This window comes from Theropithecus gelada, chromosome 19 (genome assembly GCF_003255815.1).
Source record: "Theropithecus gelada isolate Dixy chromosome 19, Tgel_1.0, whole genome shotgun sequence".
NCBI classification, from domain to species: domain Eukaryota; kingdom Metazoa; phylum Chordata; class Mammalia; order Primates; family Cercopithecidae; genus Theropithecus; species Theropithecus gelada.
The window spans coordinates 18,748,095-18,755,731 of NC_037687.1; the positions used below are offsets into that span (position 1 = coordinate 18,748,095).

Consider the following 7,637-nt stretch of genomic DNA (forward strand, 5'->3'; position numbering starts at 1 on the left):
TTCAGACACGCTGGTTCTGAGCGATCAAAGTCAAGATTGTGTCTGGGAGGCCTGCGTGGCCCACCTCTCTGAAGGCTCAGTCTTCTCTTACCTAAACTTATTTCAAAGGTTTGCAGCGAAATCATTTATTCCCACCTAAGGGACATTTCTGAGAGAACTCTCCCCCCATCAAGAACATTCAATGGCTCCTACTTAGTAGACTAAGTACTTAGTATTCCTAAGTACCAAGTAGGCTAAGTACTCAGACTGAATCCAGACCCCTCTGCCTGACTTAAATCTGCTGCTAGCACTGTGGTGCACCTAATAGTACAGCTTGCACCCACCATGCTCTGTCATACCTCCAGGCCTTTGTAAATATCCTACATTTTGCAATACCTTCAAGAATGCCTCAATCTTAAAAACAAAACAAAACCAAAAAAGAATGCCTCAATATTTTTCACCTGGCAAGTGCCTTATTCATCTCTATCAGCCAGGACTCTGGCTGTGCTCCACAAAATATCAACTAAAATAGGTTCAAGCAAAAAAAAGGAAAGTTTATGGCTCATGTGACAGAAAATACTAGCTGTAGGGTCAGCTTCAGGCATGGCTGGATCAAGGACCAAATGTCAGCTTCAGGGACCTGATGTTCTTTATTTCACCGCTAGAAGGAAAGGGCTTCTGGTGTTCGTGCCTGGGTTTTGCCGTTTGTCTTTCTGTGGATGAGTGTGTCTGCCTGAGTGTAGACATATATTGGGTATGACCAAGTGTCTGAGTATCTTTATGGGGGTGGGTTCCTGTGTGGGGGGCCCGTGTAACTACCTTTTCATTTTTACATTTTATTATTTATTTATTTTTTTTCCTTGAGACGGAGTTTCGCTCTTGTTGCCCAGGCTGGAGTATAATGGTGCGATCTTGGCTCACCGCAACTTCCGCCTCCCTGGTTCAAGTGATTCTCCTGCCTCAGCCTCCCGAGTAGCTGGGATTACAGGCATGGGCCACCATGCCTCGCTAATTTTGTATCTTTAGTAGAGACGAGGTTCTCCGTGTTCATCAGGCTGGTCTCGAACTCCCGATTTCAGGTGATCCGCCCGCCTCGGCCTCCCAAAGTGCTGGGTTTACAGGCGGGAGCCCCCGGGCCTGGTTTACATTTTATTTTATTTTATTTTATTTTATTTTATTTTATTATTATTTTTTTTTAACAGCAAGTCTTTTCATTTTTATTACTCAAAAAAGTTTCATTTTTTTATTTAGCTTTTTGACTCTGTGCTTGTGCCTTCAACACTTTCACAGCGATTTTCTGCTCCTCGATAAGGAAAGCACGCTTGATCCTGTCACGAACACATTTAGCACACATGGAACCACCATAGGCCCTGCTGACATGTTTCTTTGTTTTGGACAATCTCATAAGAACTTTAGGTCTTACAGCACGAACCCCTCGAAGTCTGCCTGGGCACACACCACATGCAGATTTTGGTGCTTTCCCAACCTTCTTGGTATAAAGGTAAACAATTCTATTACCAGGGGTTCGGGACAGCCTAGTTTTGTTAGAGGCTGTATTGTAGGAAAGCCTACGTCGGTATGTCAAACGTTGGACCATTCTGAGTGCCTGCAGACAACGTCCCCGGAAGAGTACATTTTATTTTTTTAACTTTTGGCAAGTGCTGAATCTTAAGCGCACTATCTCACGCCACCTCGTGGTGGAGGGCAAAAGTGCAGTCTCCCTGGGATGGAGAAGCCGAACCAGTCTCACCAGTAGCCCTGGGGGCTCCCAGTCTTAGAAAGCAGCCCATAATTTAATGGACCTCACACTGGGTGCTTAGTCTGTGGGCACTGATATCAGGGACTGGCCTGACTTCTTGTCACCGTGAGGGTGAGATCCAAAGGCTGGGAAGGTTCTTTCTCTCTGGCCATGCCTCAGTTTCCCCCAGGGTACCTGCTACTTTGACCCTTTTCCTCCTGCTCAGTCCCTGGTCCTGGTCCGGATGTGTGGGGTTGGGGTGCCAGTGAGTAGGCGGTTCTTCAGCCCATGTGGAAGGAAGGCCAGAGTCATTGTCGGGGAGGTCCTCAGAACAGAAGGGTGGGTAACTGGGTGAAGGGTTTGCATCCTTTATGTGTAATACCGTGCATGTGGCAGTGGCGCTGCTGGAGGTGGCAGGGGCTGTATGCTCAGCTGGACCTCCACAGCCATTGATCACTGCCATGGGGACAGTGGCTCACCCCTCCTGAGTGGGGAAGGGACAGAAGGAACCAGGTGGGAAGTGTTGAAGACCTGAGTCCAGCCAGGCATGGTGGCTTGGCGTATGCCTGTAGTCCCAGCTACGTGGGAGGCTAAGGCTGGAGGACTGCTTGAGCCCAGAATTTTGAGACCAGCCTGGGCAGCACAGCAAGACCCTCATCTCTAAATAAAATAAAATAAATTTTTAAAAAGTTGAATTAGCCCAATGTGGTGGCTCAAGCCTGTAAGTCCCAACTACTCAAGAGCCTGAGGTGGGAAGACTGCTTGAGCCCGGGAGTTTGAGGCTGCAGTGAGTCACGATCATGCCACAGCACTCCAGCCCTGGCAACATGGTAAGGAAAAAAAAAAAAAAAAAGAGGCTGGGTACAGTGGCTCATGCCTGTAATCCACGAACTTTGGGAGGCCAAGATGGGATGATCGCTTAATCCCAGGAGTTCCAGACCAGCCTGGGCAACGTGGGGAAACCCAGACTATACAAAAAATACAAAAATTGACTGGGCAGGCTGGGCACAGTGGCTCACGCCTGTAATCCCAGTACTTTGGGAGGCTGAGGCAGGCGTATCAAAAGGTCAGGAGATCGAGACCATCCTGGCCAATATGGTGAAACCCCATCTCTACTAAAAATACAAAAATTAGCTAGGCGTTGTGGCTCACGCCTGACAGGTACTGTGGAGGCTGAGTCAAGAGAATCACTTGAACCCAGGAGGCAGATGTTGCAGTGAGCCGAGATTGTGCCACTGCACTCCAGCCTAGCTGGGCAAGGTGGTGCGCACCTGCAGTCCCAGCTACTTGGGAGGCTGAGGTAGGAAGATCGCTTGCACCCAGGAGGTCAAGGCTGCAGTGAGCTGATTGCACCACTGCACTGCAGCCTGGGCAGTAGAGTGAGACCCTGCCTCAAAAATTAAAAAAAATAGGCCAGGTGTGGTGGCTTATGCCTGTAATCCCAGCATTTTGGGAGGCTGAGATGGGTGGATCACATGAGGTCAGGAGTTCAAAACCAGCCTGGCCAACATGGTGAAACCCCGTCTCTACTGAAAATAGAAAAATTAGCCGCGTGTGGTGGCGCTCGCCTGTAATCTGAGCTATTTGGGGAGCACAAGAATTGTTTGAACCCGGGAGACGGAAGCTGCAGTGAGCCGAGATCCTGCCACTGCACTCCAGCCTGGGCAAGAGTGAGACTTTTGTCTCAAAACAAAACAAAAAAAAAAAAACAAAACAAAACAAACCAAGAATAATAAAAATAAAAATAAAATAGGCCGGGAGCGGTGGCTCACGCCTGTAATCCCAGCACTTTGGGAGACCAAGGTGGGTGGATTACCTGAGGTCAGGAGTTCGAGACCAGCCTTACCAACATAGTGAAACCCCATCTCTACTAAAAATACAAAAAATTAGCTGGGCATGGTGGCACGCACCTGTAGTCCCAGCTACTCGGGAGGCTGAGGTAGGAGAATTGCTTGAACCTGGGAGGCGGAGGCTGCAGCGAGCCAAGATTACACCATTACACTCCAGCCTGCATGACAGAGCGAGACTCCATCTCAGGAAAAAAAAAAAAAAAGCAAAACAAAATAAAAATAAACAAATAGGCCGGGCGCGGTGGCTCAAACCTGTAATCCCAGCACTTTGGGAGGCCGAGATGGGCGGATCACGAGGTCAGGAAATCGAGACCATCCTGGCTAACCTGGTGAAACCCCATCTCTACTAAAAAAAATACAAAAAACTAGCCGGGGGAGGTGGCGGGCACCTGTAGTCCCAGCTACTCAGGAGGCTGAGGCAGGAGAATGGTGTAAACCCGGGAGGCGGAGTTTGCAGTGAGCTGAGATCCGGCCACTGCACTCCAGCCTGGGTGACAGAGCGAGACTCCGTCTCAAAAAAAAAAAAAGAAAGACCTGAGTCTGGGGTTGGGTGAGCGAAATCTCTAGCCACACTCGGACACTCTGCAGTGGCTTCGAGTTCACCCCATCCAAGTCTCATTCCCCACAAGCTTCCACAGCACAGAGGGTGAAATGGGGGCTTCCAGTCGCCCACGGCACCCTCTTCCCTTCACCTCCACCTCCGAGCTGTCCTGGAGTCCTGGTGGTTTCGCCTACACACACACACACACACACACACACACACACACACACAGAGTGATCATTCCAGGGGATACTGCCTCCCCTCAGCGCCCAGTGTCCCCTGCCACGGGAGCCTGGAGAGGGGCTTTTACACACTTTGATCATGCCATATCCCTGTCCTGGAAACTGGGGCCCCAAAGCCCCCACCTCACTGGGGATGAGGGTGGCGAAGATGACATAGGACAAACTTTAGCTGGGGTCTGGGGTGCAGATGGCATCCTATACTCCGTCGTATAAATGAGTGCCCTCTCCGGGTTCTGTCACTTATATACTTTGTCCTGTCTCTCTAGCCCTTAAAAGGAGTCCCACCCATCATCTCGTCTAGGACTGTGTGCGCTAAGGGTGGAATGCAAGGTGCTCAGTTTTACTGAAGAAATCTCTCCCTGGGGCACTGAGTGATGGAAGGGGATTTTGAAATTGTCAGTCAAGGTATCCTGCCCATTCTGGCTGAGCTGCGCCAATCAGCTCAGCTTTGGATCTTGGCAGAGTGATTGGAAACCAGGTGAGTTTGTTTGTTTGTGTTTTGAGATGGCGTCTTGCTCTGTTGCCCAGGCTAGAGTACAGTGGCGCGATCTCGGCTCACTGCAACCTCCACTTCCCAGGTTCAAGCGATTCTCCTGCCTCAGCCTCCTGAGCAGCTGGGACTACAGGCGCATGCTACCATGCCCGGCTAATTTTTGTATTTGCATTTGTATTTTTTTATTTTTTTAATTTAATTTTTTAAAATTATACTTTAAGTTCTAGGATACATGTGCACAACGTGCAGGTTTGTTACATATGTATACATGTGCCATGTTGGTGTGCTGCACCCAATTTTTTGCATTTTTAATAGAGATGGGGTTTCACCACATTGGTCAGGATGGTCTCGAACTCCTGACCTCAAGTGATCCACCTGCCTCAGGCTCCCAAAGCGCTGGAATTACAGGTGTGAGTCACCATGCCCGGCCTGTTTTTGTTTTTTCACTCTTTGAGACAGGGTCTTTTGCTCTGTCGCCCAGGCTGGAGTGCAGTGACTCAATCATAGTTCACTGCAGCCTTTACTTCCCGGACTCAGGTGATTCTCCCACCTCAGCCTCCTGAGTAGCTGGGACTACAGGTACACACCGCCCCGCCTGGCTAATTTTTTTTTTTTTTTTTTTTTTAAAGAGATAGGATTCACCATGTCACCCAGGCTAGTCTTGAACTCCTGGGCTCAGGCCATCCTCCCATCTCAGCCTCTCAAAGTGTTTAGATTACAGGCGTGAACCACTGTGCCTGGCCAAGGCGGATCTTGTAAGTCTTGATCTCAACACTCATGTTTTCCATCTTCCTGTCCAAATCTGTGAACTCCAATCCACAAAGGCGTTTCTCAGCTTGGGACAGTGTAGATGGCACCCTGGAGGAAGAGAGGCAGAGCTGGGCCTTGGAGGGTGGGAAGGAGTTTAAAAAGGAGGCAAGTTGGGGGTTGAGGGAGGCGCTCCAGGAAAGACCAGTAGGTTGGAACTGCAAATATTTCGAAGGGACTGGAGGGGCTGGGACAGGGATAGGAGACAGGACCAGAGTGGGGTAGGGCAGCTGAGGAGCCCAGCTTCCTTCTAAGGATGAGGGCAAGCTTCAAAGAGATGAGCAGAACAGGGCAGAGGCAGATCTTTTAAATTTTATTACTGTTATTTTTAGAGACAATGTTTTTTTTCTGTCACTCAGGCTGGATTGTAGTGGGCTGGTAATAGCCCACTGCAGCCTCCAACTCCTGGGCTCAAGGCATCCTTCCTCCTCAGCCTCCCAAAGGGCTGGGATTACAGGCAATAAGTAATTTTTTTTTTTTTTTTTTTTTTTTTTGAGATGGAGTCTTCCTCTGTTCTGCAGGCTGCAGTGCAGTGGTGTGATCTCAGTTGACTGCAACCTCCACCTCTTGAGTTCAAGTGATTCTCGTGCCTCGGCCTCCCAAGTAGCTGGAATTACAGGCACGGGCCACCAGGCCCAGCTAATTTTTGTATTTTTAGTAGAGACAGTTTCAAACTTCTGGCCTCAAGTGATTTGCCCTCCTTGGCCCCCCGAAGTGCTAGGAATACAGGTGTGAGCCACCGCGCCCGGCTAGAAGTCAGTTTTTTATGTTGTCATTGTTGTTGATGTTTTTAACAGAGGGTCTTGCTCTGTTGTCCAGGGTGGAGTTGCAATGGCTTGATCACAGCTCACTGCAGCCTCGACTTCCCGTGCTCAGGCGATTCTCCCACCTCAGCCTTCTAAATAGCTAAGACTACAGGAATGTGCCAGCCATGCCCAGCTAATTTTTTAAAAAAATTTTTGTAGGGATCGGGGTATCACTATGTTGCCCAGGCTGGTCTCAAATTCCTGGGCCCAAGCCATCCATCCACTTCAACTTCCCAAAGTGCTAGGATTATAGGTGTTCACCACTGGACACAGCAAGAAGTCAGATGTTAAGTGTTCTGAAGATCTCACTGAATGCCAGGTATGGCGGCTTGCACCTGTAGTCCCAGCTATTCTGGAGGCCAAGGTGAGAGGATTGCTTGAGCCCAGGAGTTTGAGACCAACCTGGGCATCATAATGAGGCCCTAACTGAAAAAAGAAAAAAAAAAAAAAAAATTCCCGTCCAGGCACGGTGGCTCCAGCCTGTAATCCCAGCACTTTGGGAGGCCGAGACGGGCGGATCACGAGGTCAGGAGATCCAGACCATCCTGGCTAACAGGGTGAAACCCCGTCTCTACTAAAAAATACAAAAAACTAGCCGGGTATGGTAGCGGGCGCCTGTAGTCCCAGCTAGTCGGGAGGATGAGGCAGGAGAATGGCGTAAACCCGGGAGGCGGAGCTTGCAGTGAGCCAAGATCCGGCCACTGCACTCCAGCCTGGGCGACAGAGCAAGACTTCGTATCAAAAAAAAAAAAAAAAAAGAATCCCACTGAGACCACCTGGGGTGTCACCCTGCTGCATCTCAACTATTTTCTGGGAGGCACCCCTGACTCCAGGACACCCAAGTCTGCCTTCACACACAGGACAGGCCCGAGTGGGGGCAGTTTGCAGCCCCAGGAGTGGGTGTGTAAACACCTTGCTCTCTTGTCCCTTGGGTAGAATCAATTGCTGGGTCAAAGGCTCAAGAGATACACCCATTCAAAAAATGAGCAGTTGGCAGGGCTGGGTGGCTCATGCCTATAATCCCAGCACTTTGAAAGGCCGAGGCAGGAGGACCACCTCAGGTCAGGAATTCGAGACCAGCCTGACCAACATGGCGAAACCTGTCTCTACTAAAAATACAAAAATTAGCATGGTAGTAGGCGCTTGTAGTCCCAGCTACTCCAGAGGCTGAGGCGGGAGAA

At 49.6% G+C, this 7,637-nt stretch overlaps 1 pseudogene across 1 annotated transcript; it reads right to left on the reverse strand.

Annotated features, from left to right (window-relative positions):
* Window positions 1-1,177: 1,177 nt before the first annotated feature.
* On the reverse strand, window positions 1,178-1,606 carry LOC112613332 (annotated as a pseudogene). Its single transcript, XR_003116943.1, has one exon. The product of XR_003116943.1 is annotated as a 60S ribosomal protein L34 pseudogene (transcript).
* Window positions 1,607-7,637: the final 6,031 nt, after the last annotated feature.